The sequence below is a fragment of the Apus apus genome, chromosome W, assembly GCF_020740795.1.
Source record: "Apus apus isolate bApuApu2 chromosome W, bApuApu2.pri.cur, whole genome shotgun sequence".
NCBI classification, from domain to species: domain Eukaryota; kingdom Metazoa; phylum Chordata; class Aves; order Apodiformes; family Apodidae; genus Apus; species Apus apus.
Genome location: NC_067311.1, coordinates 2621252 through 2636862, shown reverse-complemented (window position 1 = coordinate 2636862; position 15611 = coordinate 2621252). Strand labels below are relative to the sequence as shown.

At 43.0% G+C, this 15611-nt stretch overlaps 1 protein-coding gene and 1 long non-coding RNA gene across 2 annotated transcripts in view; one reads left to right on the top strand and one right to left on the bottom strand.

Annotated features, from left to right (window-relative positions):
* LOC127395172 (transcription factor RFX3-like) overlaps window positions 1–15611 on the top strand; it is a 149620-nt gene that overhangs the window by 7243 nt on the left and 126766 nt on the right. The gene's annotated exons all lie outside the window — the stretch shown is intronic.
* Window positions 6096–8969, bottom strand: LOC127395217 (uncharacterized). Its single transcript, XR_007891751.1, has 3 exons — window positions 8264–8969; window positions 7061–7124; window positions 6096–6973 (listed from the first exon to the last, which is right to left on the bottom strand). It is a non-coding gene; the product is annotated as an uncharacterized LOC127395217 (long non-coding RNA).

Below are 15611 nucleotides of genomic sequence, written 5' to 3'. Positions count from 1 at the left end.
TGTTATGGATCTTGCTGAGACCATCTCTGTTAGGCACAGTGGCAGTCCCTGATCTTTCTTCACAAAGGCCACCCATGCAACCCCCTGTACTGTGAACACTAAGATTCTGACAACTCGTTATAAAACAAAGCTTTATTGAGGCAGTAAGAAAGATGAGGAACGGACACACCCATATGGCGACTCACCCAATCACTATTAGCAAACACAGGATCATAAATGATGCCGTGGCTCTGACAGACTGCCAGGTACCACTTGATGACACATGGAAAATAAGGAGGTGATTGGTGACAGCCAATATGGCTTCACTAGGGGCAAATAGTGCCTGACACATTTGGTGGCCTTCTATGATAGGGTTACAGCACTGGTGGACAAGGGAAGAGCAACTGATGTCCTCTACTTGGACTTGTGCAAAGCATTTGACACTGTCCTACAGAACATCCTTGTCTCTAAATTGGAGAGACATTGACTTGACGAGTGGACCACTCAGTGGATAAGGAATTGTCTGGATTGTCGCACTCAAAGAGTTGCTGTCAACGGCTCGATATCCAAGTGGAGATCAGTGATGAGTGGCGTTCCTCAGGGGTTGAGACCCCATCTGGAGTACTGCATTCAGCTCTGTGGCTCCCAACATAAGGACATGGAGATGTTGGAGTCTGGAGGAAGGGTGCAAAGATGATGAGAGGGCTGGAGTGCCTCTCGTATGAAGACAGGCTGAGAGAGTTGGGGTTGTTCAGCCTGGAGAAGAGAAGGCTCCGGGGAGACCTTCAAGCTGAAGGGGGCCTACAGGAAAGCTGGAGGGGGCCTTTTTACTAGGGCATGTAGTGAGAGGACGAGGGTTAATGGTTTCAAACTGAAAGAGGGTAGATTTAGGTTAGACATTAGGAAGAAATTCTTTCCTGTGAGGGTGGTGAGACACTGGAACAGGTTGCCCAGAGAAGTTGTGGATGCCCCTTCCCTGGAAGGGAGGCCAGGTTGGATAGGGCCCTGAGCAACCTGATCTAGTGAGAGGTGTCCCTGCTCATGCAGGGGGCTAAGAACTAGATGATCTTTAAGGTCCCTTCCAAACCACATAATTCTATGACTCTGTGGCTGGGTCATTTGGCAGCAACCACCAATCGTGCAGATGCTTTTTGAGTGTGCTTAAGTGTTGCGCCTCCCCTTGGCTCCACCAATGGTAGTGTGATTGGTGAAAATAATAATTCACATGAATAATATGGGCAGCATCCTGCCTATGCTGCTGATATTGGTCAAGGGGCAGGGTGTCACCCCCCCAACTACCAAAACTTTGCCACATAAATTCAGGACTTTCATTTCAAACTGCATTTTGTTAAATGTAACGAGGATATTGCATTACTTCATATGCCCTCAATAGAAGACTAGTGATAGAAATTCATCTAAAAGAATGCCTTGCATGTCATAAAGCTTTATTTTATGGCATAAAAGCAAAATGAAAGGTGTAGATTTAAGATTATGTCTAAAAACAGATCAGAAGAATCAACTATATGCCAAGAGATTAATAATGTGCTTGCTTTTTAAATTTATTTTTGGTATTGTGTCTGTAGTGTGTTAACCTTGGCTGGCTCAGACCCCCATCCAGCTGTTCTCTTACTCCCTCTCCTCAGCAGGATTGGGGAGAAAATAAGATGATAAAGCTTGTGGGTCAATATAAAGACAGGGAGGGAGATCGACTTGGGGAAAATTAAGTTAATTTATTGCCAATTAAAATTTATTTGGATAGAGAGAAACAAAGAAAAAACAGCCTTTTTTCACAGGCTCAATTTCGCTCCTTCATTCCCAACTCCCTTGTTGTGTCCCATGTCTCCATCTCCCCAGCAGCACAACAGGAGATGGGGAATGAGGGGGTCAAGGTAAGTAATAACAATTCCTCCCTGCCACCCATTCTTCCTCACACTTCTCCAGCACAGGCTTTCCACAGGCTGCAGCTTCCTTCAGGGCATATCCACTTGCTCAGGCATGGGGTCCTCCATAGGCTCTAATGTGGATACCTGCTCCACCACGGTCTCTTCCATGGGCTGCAGGGGTATATCTGCTTCAGCTCCTGGAGTATCTCCTCTCCCTCCTTCTCTGACCTTGACATTTGCGGTGTTGTTTCTCATGCCTTTTTTCCTCACTCCTTCCACTGCCTATGCATCCTTTTGCCCTTTCTGAAATATATTAACACAGGTGTCATTGGCTTTGCTGACTGGTACAGCTTTGGACAGCAGTTGGTCCACTGCAAACCAGCTGGAACTGGTTGTCTGGCACAGGGCAGTCCCATACCTTTTCTCACAGAGGCCAAACCCATGCAGCCCATCGTGATATTAAAACTTTGCCATGTAAACCTAATACTGTGCACCATGAAAAAACTAATTAAATCCATTTAACTGGTGTTAGTGTAAGGCTAAATAACATTAAAGAATGTTAAAAAAAATATAGTGTATTTTGTGTGTGAAGGAAATTTTAAAACACTAAAGGTTTATCAGTAAAAATCTACATTGGCATTAATGTAGTTCTGTGAATGAATACAAGACCATTTTCTGGGGCTCATCTGCTATTTCTATACAACTGCAGCATGCGTGATAGCCTCCTAGAATGAATTCACCCATATGCAGTGTTCACTCTGGGATCATATACTGTGTTTATGGCACAATTATTTGCTAAACAGGGCAAAGAACGTGAATGGCCTGGTTTTATGTTAATTAAATACTGAGGGCCCAATTTTATGGACCTGTATAGCATGAATTCTAGTACTTTATTAGCATTCTCTACTTTTATATGGTTGTTTTGTTGGGTCTGTGTGATGGGGGTTTGGTAGCAGGGAAGGGGCAAACTCGTGGGAGGGACACACGTTGGCCGCTGTGAGGGAGGAAGTAGAGAAATTGGGAACAAAGTAATTTGGGCCTGGGAAGGAAGAGAGAGGATGGGGGAAGGTTGTTTGTGTTTTGGGTTTTTTTAAGATCTGGTTTTGTTTCTTTGTCCTGCTCTGATTTGATTGGTGACAAATTAAATTCAGTTTTTCCCCAAGTCAAGTCTGTTTTGCCTGTGACCGTAATTGGTGAGTGAACCCTCCCTATTCTTGTCTCAGCCCACGAGCTTTTTGTTGGATTTTCTCCTCCCCATCCTACAGTGGGAGGAGGAGTGAGCGAGCAGCTGTGTGGTTCTTTGTTTCCAGATGGGCCTAAACTAGGACAGTTGTGAATTGAAACTTGGGCATAAATTGCAGAGTTTCAGTAGGAGGGAGGGTGTAGTGGTGACGTTGGGGAGGAGGCCCTGAACTGCCCTGTGCCAGTCATGGCCAATTCCAGACTGCTTCAAAACTGATGGAAACAACTCATCCTGTGCCAGAACTTCAGCCAAGCAGAGGAGCACATGGTGCTTCTGCTCAAATCATAGAATCATTTAGGTTGGAAAAGAGCTTTAAGATAATTGAGTCCAACCATAAACCTCACACTGCCAAGTCCACTACTAAACCATGTCCCTAAGTGCCACATCTACATGTCAAGCATATTTAAGAAAGCTGAAGTCACTAGGGGCAGGAGACACATTGCTGGAGATGCGCTGCTGAAGACTTGCATTTGGAAACATGGGTAGAGATATGTTCTTGGAAAGAGGTGCTCCATGCCAGAGAGGTACATGTCGGAAGGGACTATGGCCCACAGAGGACCTATGCCAGAGCAGGGTCACCTGTGAGAGACTGTGGCCCATGGACAACCCGTGCTGGAGCAGAGGAAAAAGAGTAAGAAGTGAAGTGCAGCAGAGGAGAATGAATAAAGCAGCACAGAGTGATAGACAAAACCATAGGGTTCCTTACAGGGAAGTTGAGACTAGGAAGGGGAGGATAGGTGTTTGGCTGAAGTCAAGTCCGGGAAACAGGAAAGGTACTTATTTCTGTGCCTGTTTATGTTCCCCCTTTTATTCCCCCTCCCATCAGCAATGTTTGTGTTACTTGGTAGTATATTAAGTACAAAATCCCCAAATTGAGACTGTTTTGTCCATGACAAAGCAATATTTGAATATGTTGCATCTCTTTTAATGACATGTCACTGGGGATTTCAAAGCTAAAATGGCTTATGCAGGAAAGGTAGTTGCAAGAGACTACAATGCAGTATTTCTGTGAATCAGTACTATTTTTATCTGGAGTGAACAAAACCTGGAAAATAGTCTTTGTTGATGGCTATTTTAAGAGATGCGGAGTTTTCATGTCCATAGATTTATGTCTGTTGGTTCAGAAGTGACAGATAATGATAGAAGAAAGAGATGCATGTCAAAATGAGTAAGTCAGTTGTGAATCTGAGGTACATTGAAGAAAAAAAAAAAAAAAAAAAAGGATGGAACTTCCAGAATGGTGTTGGATATTGGACTAAGAAGTATTTGAAGACTCATTCCTAAATGATTTTATTTTTTAAATTAAAAAAACAAACACAGTTTTCCATTATGATACGCATCTGTCTTGACCTTGAGAATTAGGGAAACATGAGCTAGTGGAAAATATGGTTTGTGCAATGTGGATGAAGCTGGATCATAAGTAGGTTCATATCCAGGACTATGTTTTCTGGTCAAAGTAACTTGTGTTTAATTACCTGTTGGATTTTGTAATAAAATACATAACTATTTCAATAACCTTTCCATTCTTCTGACTTCACTGGATAGAGCAATATCTAGTTGTGCTGAGTCTATCTGGTTTTGTTATTCTCTACTTGATGTGGTGGGAAAGTTTGCTTGCAAAGGGAGATGTTAAGCATGCTAGTGCTTAACTTCTCATTTAGAAGGACTTGGGGGTGATGGTGGACGAGAAGCTCAACATGGGCCGGCTTGCAGCCCAGAAAGCCAACTGTGTCCTGGGCTGCGTCAAAAGAAGCATGGCCAGCAGGTCAAGGGAGGTGAATCTCCTCCTCTTCTCGGCTCTCATGAGACCCCACCTGGAGTACTGTGTCCAGTTCTGGAGCCCCCAACATAAGAAGGACACGGAGCTGTTGGAGTGAGTCTAGAGGAGGGCCACGAAGATGGTGAGAGGGCTGGAGCACTTCTCCTATGAAGACAGGCTGAGAGAGTTGGGGTTGTTCAGCCTGGAGAAGAGAAGGCTCCGGGGAGACCTCATAGCAGCTTTACAGTACCTGAAGGGGGCCTACAGGAAAGCTGGGGAGGGACTTTTTACTAGGGCATGTAGTGAGAGGACGAGGGGTAAGGGATTAAAACTTAGAGAGGATAGATTTAGATTAGACATTGGGAGGAAACGCTTCACTATGAGGTTGGTGTGACACTGGCACAGGTTGCCCAGGGAAGTTGTGGAAGCCCCATCCCTGGAAGTATTCAAGGGCAAGTTGGATGGGGCTCTGAGCAACCTGATCTAGTGAGAGATGTCCCTGCCCATGCAGGGGGGGTTGGATCTAGATGATCTTTAATGTCCCTTACAATCCTAGCCATTCTATGATTCTATGATTTACTAAATTTAAAGAAAATACCCTTTTCCCCCCTACATTCTGCCCTAGCTTTTATAAATTGCACTGAATCAGAAGAATCTAGCTGCTTTGGTGGGATGGGAATCTGATTGGTGATGCAGCTCCCATCCTAAACCACTGAACCTGGAATATCAACAGTAACACTTGAGAGGAAGCTAGTAAAAGGATAAAAGAACAAAAGTCACGTTCTGATAGTGGCCTTGACTTATTGTGCTGGTTTTGACCGAGATAGAGTTAATTTTCTTCATAGTATCTGGTATGGGGCTATGTTTTGGATTTGTGACAAAACCAGTGTTGATAATACAGGGATGTTTTCGTTATCGCTGAGCAGTGCTTATACAGAGTCAAGGCCTTTTCTGCTTCTCACACCATCCCACCAGCGAGTAGGCTGGGGGTGCACAAGAAGTTGGGAGGGGGACAGCTGGGACAGCTGACCCCAGCTGACCAAAGGGATATTCCATATGATATGTGTCATGGTTTGGGCCTAACACGACAACAAAGAAACAGCCACGTGGCCGCTCACTCAACTCCCCCCCTCACACACGCTCTGGGATGAGGAGGACAAAGCTCATGGGTCGAGACAAAGGACAAGGAGAGTTCTTCACCGATTAAGGTCCCGGGCAAAACAGACTCAACTTGGGGGGAAAAAAATAATAATTTAATTTCACGCTAATCAAATACACACGGGACACGGACAACACAAAGAGCAGTGCTTACAGACATTACCCCCACCCGTCCCTTCTTCCCGGGCCCAAATTACTTTGTTCCCGATTTCTCTCCCTCCTTCCCCCCAGTGGCACAGGGGGACAGGGAATGGGGTTTAGTCAGTTCACAGGCTGGTGGTTCATGCCGCTCCTTCCTCCTCAGGAAGAAGAATTCCTTACAGTCCTTCCCTGCTTCCCCACGGGGTCCCTCCCATGGAAGAGAGTCCTCCACGAACCTCTCCTTCATGAGTCCTTCCCACAAGGTCTGGAGCAAGCTGCTCCAGCGTGGGTTTCTCACAGAGTCACAGGCTCTTTCGGGAACAGCCAACTCCCCTGGCGCCGGGGTCTTCCAAAGCTGCGTAATCAGAGTCCACTGGCAGCAAACCCGAGTCCACTGGCCAAGTTCACCCCTCCTGGCGCCTTCAGGGAATGTTCCACCACGTTCCTCCTTGAATGCAGGGGGACAGCCTGCCATCTCGCCATAGGTTGCAGGGAAACTTCTGCTTGGGCACCTTCTTCCCCTTCTTCCTCATAAACCACCGGGGGATGTTCACCCTAGCACTGCCTTTCACCTCTCCAGCTCAGCTTTTCTTTCTTTAAATGCTCCCTCTGCTCAGGTCTTATATCAGTTATTTCGTATGCTAATCGCAGAGGTGCATCTATTGTCTCCCTAATGGCTCCTTGGCTGGTTTTGGAGCAGGGGGAGCTTCTCAGCTTCTTATGGGAGCCACTCCTGGGGCCCTTCCCCCACTACCAAAAATCCCACCAAACCAAACCAGCACAATATGATGTCACGCTCAGATATAAAAGCTGTAGGGAAGAAGGAGGAAGGGGGGACGTTGAGTGATGGTGTTTGTCTTCCTAAGTAACTGTTATGTGTTATGAAGCTCTGCTTACCTGGAGATGGCTAAACATCTGCCTGCCAATGGGAAGTAGTGAATGGGTTTCTTCTTTTGCTTTTCTATGAACAGATTTAATAATTTTGATGTAGTTTGAGTGAGATCATGTAAATTTGTTAGCCATGCAGTTGTCAGTGTAGCCTATTTGTTTATTTATAAGTAAAAGATCAAATTAATTCTGAGATATATTTGACTAATATCTCAGCTGTTTTATTATTTTCTTAGTAATTTCTGATCTTTTTACTACATTTCCCAACACTGTTTACTGCCACAATAGAATGAAATATGTGCCCCAAATTAAATAAGCATTTATCATATGGCCTCAAGTTTTGCATAGGTATTGTATAGGTATTGTTCTGTCCCTGCCAGTAATTAGGAGTGAGATATTAAACAGATTTCCTATAAACATATATTTGAAATTATAACAGGCAGTAATGTTAAAAGCAGAGAGAGATAGGAAGCTGGATGTAGCAGCCTTTTCTGGAGTAAAATCTCTGTTAGTCCATTGTGCGTTTTCTGCACTCAATATATAGATATTAAGGTGGGTCTCAGAGAGTTTAAAGGCTTATTTTTTTAACTTTTACACCATAAATTATTTAGGGGTTACTTATTTAAATGTCTGGGTTTTTTTCTGTGCACTTCTACTGTAGTTGTAGCACTTAGGTGCTATGATGATAGATGGGGTTTTTTATATATATGTATATATATGCATATATAACATTTCTTATTTAATTTTGCTTGAAACATACCCTAGTGATTTTAGGTATTAGTAAAATACTACTAAGTTGTAATATTATATCACTATCGGTAAAAAAACACAAACAAGAAACCCCCAAATATCAGTAATGAGTGGAGCTTAGGAATGGGTGCTTTTATTGTTAAAGTTAAATTAGTATAGACTTTTAAAAATTATTATAAAATTAATTATTTACAAAATACTCAGATACTATGTAGAAAGTACATAAGAAATATTTCAAACTGCATGATTGCTATTTTGAATATATAAATACATCCTTATACAAGACTGTAATCATATAAAATAAGCTATAGTGGATGAATTAGTATCTTCTTTCAAGTTTTACTTCTGACCGTCTTTTATCGTGTTGCTAGGTGATGTGATATTAAAGCTAGATGTTTGTCTTAATATCAGAAAACTTGTTGGCTTTTTTTCTGTCTCTTTTCTGCCACCTTGTGGACTTACTTATTTTAATTCTAGACTGGGTTCGTCCTGTGTTTCCAGAAAATGACTTCTATTTTTTCCTTCTTGTTTCATTCTTCTTATTTGCATGTTCTGCAGTGGTTTTCCACCCACTTCTATTTTCAGATCTGAAATATAATTAACCCATTCTTAGTGTTTTAAATTTTGTGATAATTTTAACGGAAAGTTGATTGATTTAAGATTTTGTAGGCATTTGTTGACCTCATCTCTTGTCTCTCCGCCTGAATTGTCTTCAAAAAGAATTAAAAGATACATTATGGGGGCAAATACAGGAGTTTACCAGTAGAATTTGGTCTCATCGTACCCTTAAAGAGACAGAAAGAAGTGTCACCTTTCTTCTAAGCAGAAATTATACTCAGAAAACTCATCTTTGATTACTGAATGACCTTTTACTTTTCTATTCTCTTTACACTTTTCAGTAAGTATTTAAGCAGTCCCTTAATAGCTCATCAAGAGATGGCTTTCCCTCATGTCACCGTTTGACTCAGGTCCGACAACAATGCTCTCGATCCCCTCCCCCCCCCCCCCCAGGTAGGGAAGGAGAGAGAGAAAGAGAGAGAGACTTGGCTGGATTGAAAACTAAACTACACAGCTTTAATTAAAACACTAATGAATCATACAAGAAAATATATACAATTATATACAGATATATTCAGATATGGGCAAAAGCCTCTCGCCTCCCCCCACCCCCAGCAACTCCCACAGCACTCCCCTGAACTGGGAAGAGTCCCGAGGAATCCCGGAGCCGCTGCTGGAGAAAGCAGAGAGTTACGAGGGTCAGGAGAGCTCGAGCCTAAGGGTCGACGGTGATGGATGAACAGAGTCCTCCCCGGACGCCGGCCATGGACGGAAGAGAGGGCGAGAAGAAGAAGGAAGCTGTCTTCTATGATCTCTGACCTTCCTTTGAGCTTACGTAGATATATGGAATGGAATATCTTTGGCCAATTTTGCTGTCTGTCTAACTCAGCCTCCCACGGGGGGGGTCAGAGATCTCCCCATAGTGTCTGAGCCGGCGGAGTGAAGGTGCAACCTTGAAACCTTAGTAGTTAGAAAAACATTCCACTGTCTTATCAGCCTAGCAGAACACACAGTTGCTAGTTAAAAGAAAGCTTAATGAAGGAAAAAAAAAATCAGTGAAAAGAAAAATTGGCTTAATCCTGGCTCAAACCAGGACACCTCGGTGTATTGCAATTCTATTAAAACAGCTACTGAAATTACATTTCTCAAATCAATGACACTAAATTGTATATCTGAAGTGAGAAACAATTAGAATACTTTGATTATTAAGCTCAAAACCAATTGACTTAATCCATGACTTGAAAGAAGATACTAATTCATCCACTATAGCTTATTTTATATGATTACAGTCTTGTATAAGGATGTATTTATATATTCAAAATAGCAATCATGCAGTTTGAAATATTTCTTATGTACTTTCTACATAGTATCTGAGTATTTTGTAAATAATTAATTTTATAATAATTTTTAAAAGTCTATACTAATTTAACTTTAACAATAAAAGCACCCATTCCTAAGCTCCACTCATTACTGATATTTGGGGGTTTCTTGTTTGTGTTTTTTTACCGATAGTGATATAATATTACAACTTAGTAGTATTTTACTAATACCTAAAATCACTAGGGTATGTTTCAAGCAAAATTAAATAAGAAATGTTATATATGCATATATATACATATATATAAAAAACCCCATCTATCATCATAGCACCTAAGTGCTACAACTACAGTAGAAGTGCACAGAAAAAAACCCAGACATTTAAATAAGTAACCCCTAAATAATTTATGGTGTAAAAGTTAAAAAAATAAGCCTTTAAACTCTCTGAGACCCACCTTAATATCTATATATTGAGTGCAGAAAACGCACAATGGACTAACAGAGATTTTACTCCAGAAAAGGCTGCTACATCCAGCTTCCTATCTCTCTCTGCTTTTAACATTACTGCCTGTTATAATTTCAAATATATGTTTATAGGAAATCTGTTTAATATCTCACTCCTAATTACTGGCAGGGACAGAACAATACCTATACAATACCTATGCAAAACTTGAGGCCATATGATAAATGCTTATTTAATTTGGGGCACATATTTCATTCTATTGTGGCAGTAAACAGTGTTGGGAAATGTAGTAAAAAGATCAGAAATTACTAAGAAAATAATAAAACAGCTGAGATATTAGTCAAATATATCTCAGAATTAATTTGATCTTTTACTTATAAATAAACAAATAGGCTACACTGACAACTGCATGGCTAACAAATTTACATGATCTCACTCAAACTACATCAAAATTATTAAATCTGTTCATAGAAAAGCAAAAGAAGAAACCCATTCACTACTTCCCATTGGCAGGCAGATGTTTAGCCATCTCCAGGTAAGCAGAGCTTCATAACACATAACAGTTACTTAGGAAGACAAACACCATCACTCAACGTCCCCCCTTCCTCCTTCTTCCCTACAGCTTTTATATCTGAGCGTGACATCATATTGTGCTGGTTTGGTTTGGTGGGATTTTTGGTAGTGGGGGAAGGGCCCCAGGAGTGGCTCCCATAAGAAGCTGAGAAGCTCCCCCTGCTCCAAAACCAGCCAAGGAGCCATTAGGGAGACAATAGATGCACCTCTGCGATTAGCATACGAAATAACTGATATAAGACCTGAGCAGAGGGAGCATTTAAAGAAAGAAAAGCTGAGCTGGAGAGGTGAAAGGCAGTGCTAGGGTGAACATCCCCCGGTGGTTTATGAGGAAGAAGGGGAAGAAGGTGCCCAAGCAGAAGTTTCCCTGCAACCTATGGCGAGATGGCAGGCTGTCCCCCTGCATTCAAGGAGGAACGTGGTGGAACATTCCCTGAAGGCGCCAGGAGGGGTGAACTTGGCCAGTGGACTCGGGTTTGCTGCCAGTGGACTCTGATTACGCAGCTTTGGAAGACCCCGGCGCCAGGGGAGTTGGCTGTTCCCGAAAGAGCCTGTGACTCTGTGAGAAACCCACGCTGGAGCAGCTTGCTCCAGACCTTGTGGGAAGGACTCATGAAGGAGAGGTTCGTGGAGGACTCTCTTCCATGGGAGGGACCCCGTGGGGAAGCAGGGAAGGACTGTAAGGAATTCTTCTTCCTGAGGAGGAAGGAGCGGCATGAACCACCAGCCTGTGAACTGACTAAACCCCATTCCCTGTCCCCCTGTGCCACTGGGGGGAAGGAGGGAGAGAAATCGGGAACAAAGTAATTTGGGCCCGGGAAGAAGGGACGGGTGGGGGTAATGTCTGTAAGCACTGCTCTTTGTGTTGTCCGTGTCCCGTGTGTATTTGATTAGCGTGAAATTAAATTATTATTTTTTTCCCCCCAAGTTGAGTCTGTTTTGCCCGGGACCTTAATCGGTGAAGAACTCTCCTTGTCCTTTGTCTCGACCCATGAGCTTTGTCCTCCTCATCCCAGAGCGTGTGTGAGGGGGGGAGTTGAGTGAGCGGCCACGTGGCTGTTTCTTTGTTGTCGTGTTAGGCCCAAACCATGACACATATCATATGGAATATCCCTTTGGTCAGCTGGGGTCAGCTGTCCCAGCTGTCCCCCTCCCAACTTCTTGTGCACCCCCAGCCTACTCGCTGGTGGGATGGTGTGAGAAGCAGAAAAGGCCTTGACTCTGTATAAGCACTGCTCAGCGATAACGAAAACATCCCTGTATTATCAACACTGGTTTTGTCACAAATCCAAAACATAGCCCCATACCAGATACTATGAAGAAAATTAACTCTATCTCGGTCAAAACCAGCACAATAAGTCAAGGCCACTATCAGAACGTGACTTTTGTTCTTTTATCCTTTTACTAGCTTCCTCTCAAGTGTTACTGTTGATATTCCAGGTTCAGTGGTTTAGGATGGGAGCTGCATCACCAATCAGATTCCCATCCCACCAAAGCAGCTAGATTCTTCTGATTCAGTGCAATTTATAAAAGCTAGGGCAGAATGTAGGGGGGAAAAGGGTATTTTCTTTAAATTTAGTAAATCATAGAATCATAGAATGGCTAGGATTGTAAGGGACATTAAAGATCATCTAGATCCAACCCCCCCTGCATGGGCAGGGACATCTCTCACTAGATCAGGTTGCTCAGAGCCCCATCCAACTTGCCCTTGAATACTTCCAGGGATGGGGCTTCCACAACTTCCCTGGGCAACCTGTGCCAGTGTCACACCAACCTCATAGTGAAGCGTTTCCTCCCAATGTCTAATCTAAATCTATCCTCTCTAAGTTTTAATCCCTTACCCCTCGTCCTCTCACTACATGCCCTAGTAAAAAGTCCCTCCCCAGCTTTCCTGTAGGCCCCCTTCAGGTACTGTAAAGCTGCTATGAGGTCTCCCCGGAGCCTTCTCTTCTCCAGGCTGAACAACCCCAACTCTCTCAGCCTGTCTTCATAGGAGAAGTGCTCCAGCCCTCTCACCATCTTCGTGGCCCTCCTCTAGACTCACTCCAACAGCTCCGTGTCCTTCTTATGTTGGGGGCTCCAGAACTGGACACAGTACTCCAGGTGGGGTCTCATGAGAGCCGAGAAGAGGAGGAGATTCACCTCCCTTGACCTGCTGGCCATGCTTCTTTTGACGCAGCCCAGGACACAGTTGGCTTTCTGGGCTGCAAGCCGGCCCATGTTGAGCTTCTCGTCCACCATCACCCCCAAGTCCTTCTAAATGAGAAGTTAAGCACTAGCATGCTTAACATCTCCCTTTGCAAGCAAACTTTCCCACCACATCAAGTAGAGAATAACAAAACCAGATAGACTCAGCACAACTAGATATTGCTCTATCCAGTGAAGTCAGAAGAATGGAAAGGTTATTGAAATAGTTATGTATTTTATTACAAAATCCAACAGGTAATTAAACACAAGTTACTTTGACCAGAAAACATAGTCCTGGATATGAACCTACTTATGATCCAGCTTCATCCACATTGCACAAACCATATTTTCCACTAGCTCATGTTTCCCTAATTCTCAAGGTCAAGACAGATGCGTATCATAATGGAAAACTGTGTTTGTTTTTTTAATTTAAAAAATAAAATCATTTAGGAATGAGTCTTCAAATACTTCTTAGTCCAATATCCAACACCATTCTGGAAGTTCCATCCTTTTTTTTTTTTTTTTTTTTCTTCAATGTACCTCAGATTCACAACTGACTTACTCATTTTGACATGCATCTCTTTCTTCTATCATTATCTGTCACTTCTGAACCAACAGACATAAATCTATGGACATGAAAACTCCGCATCTCTTAAAATAGCCATCAACAAAGACTATTTTCCAGGTTTTGTTCACTCCAGATAAAAATAGTACTGATTCACAGAAATACTGCATTGTAGTCTCTTGCAACTACCTTTCCTGCATAAGCCATTTTAGCTTTGAAATCCCCAGTGACATGTCATTAAAAGAGATGCAACATATTCAAATATTGCTTTGTCATGGACAAAACAGTCTCAATTTGGGGATTTTGTACTTAATATACTACCAAGTAACACAAACATTGCTGATGGGAGGGGGAATAAAAGGGGGAACATAAACAGGCACAGAAATAAGTACCTTTCCTGTTTCCCGGACTTGACTTCAGCCAAACACCTATCCTCCCCTTCCTAGTCTCAACTTCCCTGTAAGGAACCCTATGGTTTTGTCTATCACTCTGTGCTGCTTTATTCATTCTCCTCTGCTGCACTTCACTTCTTACTCTTTTTCCTCTGCTCCAGCACGGGTTGTCCATGGGCCACAGTCTCTCACAGGTGACCCTGCTCTGGCATAGGTCCTCTGTGGGCCATAGTCCCTTCCGACATGTACCTCTCTGGCATGGAGCACCTCTTTCCAAGAACATATCTCTACCCATGTTTCCAAATGCAAGTCTTCAGCAGCGCATCTCCAGCAATGTGTCTCCTGCCCCTAGTGACTTCAGCTTTCTTAAATATGCTTGACATGTAGATGTGGCACTTAGGGACATGGTTTAGTAGTGGACTTGGCAGTGTGAGGTTTATGGTTGGACTCAATTATCTTAAAGCTCTTTTCCAACCTAAATGATTCTATGATTTGAGCAGAAGCACCATGTGCTCCTCTGCTTGGCTGAAGTTCTGGCACAGGATGAGTTGTTTCCATCAGTTTTGAAGCAGTCTGGAATTGGCCATGACTGGCACAGGGCAGTTCAGGGCCTCCTCCCCAACGTCACCACTACACCCTCCCTCCTACTGAAACTCTGCAATTTATGCCCAAGTTTCAATTCACAACTGTCCTAGTTTAGGCCCATCTGGAAACAAAGAACCACACAGCTGCTCGCTCACTCCTCCTCCCACTGTAGGATGGGGAGGAGAAAATCCAACAAAAAGCTCGTGGGCTGAGACAAGAATAGGGAGGGTTCACTCACCAATTACGGTCACAGGCAAAACAGACTTGACTTGGGGAAAAACTGAATTTAATTTGTCACCAATCAAATCAGAGCAGGACAAAGAAACAAAACCAGATCTTAAAAAAACCCAAAACACAAACAACCTTCCCCCATCCTCTCTCTTCCTTCCCAGGCCCAAATTACTTTGTTCCCAATTTCTCTACTTCCTCCCTCACAGCGGCCAACGTGTGTCCCTCCCACGAGTTTGCCCCTTCCCTGCTACCAAACCCCCATCACACAGACCCAACAAAACAACCATATAAAAGTAGAGAATGCTAATAAAGTACTAGAATTCATGCTATACAGGTCCATAAAATTGGGCCCTCAGTATTTAATTAACATAAAACCAGGCCATTCACGTTCTTTGCCCTGTTTAGCAAATAATTGTGCCATAAACACAGTATATGATCCCAGAGTGAACACTGCATATGGGTGAATTCATTCTAGGAGGCTATCACGCATGCTGCAGTTGTATAGAAATAGCAGATGAGCCCCAGAAAATGGTCTTGTATTCATTCACAGAACTACATTAATGCCAATGTAGATTTTTACTGATAAACCTTTAGTGTTTTAAAATTTCCTTCACACACAAAATACACTATATTTTTTTTAACATTCTTTAATGTTATTTAGCCTTACACTAACACCAGTTAAATGGATTTAATTAGTTTTTTCATGGTGCACAGTATTAGGTTTACATGGCAAAGTTTTAATATCACGATGGGCTGCATGGGTTTGGCCTCTGTGAGAAAAGGTATGGGACTGCCCTGTGCCAGACAACCAGTTCCAGCTGGTTTGCAGTGGACCAACTGCTGTCCAAAGCTGTACCAGTCAGCAAAGCCAATGACACCTGTGTTAATATATTTCAGAAAGGGCAAAAGGATGCATAGGCAGTGGAAGGAGTGAGGAAA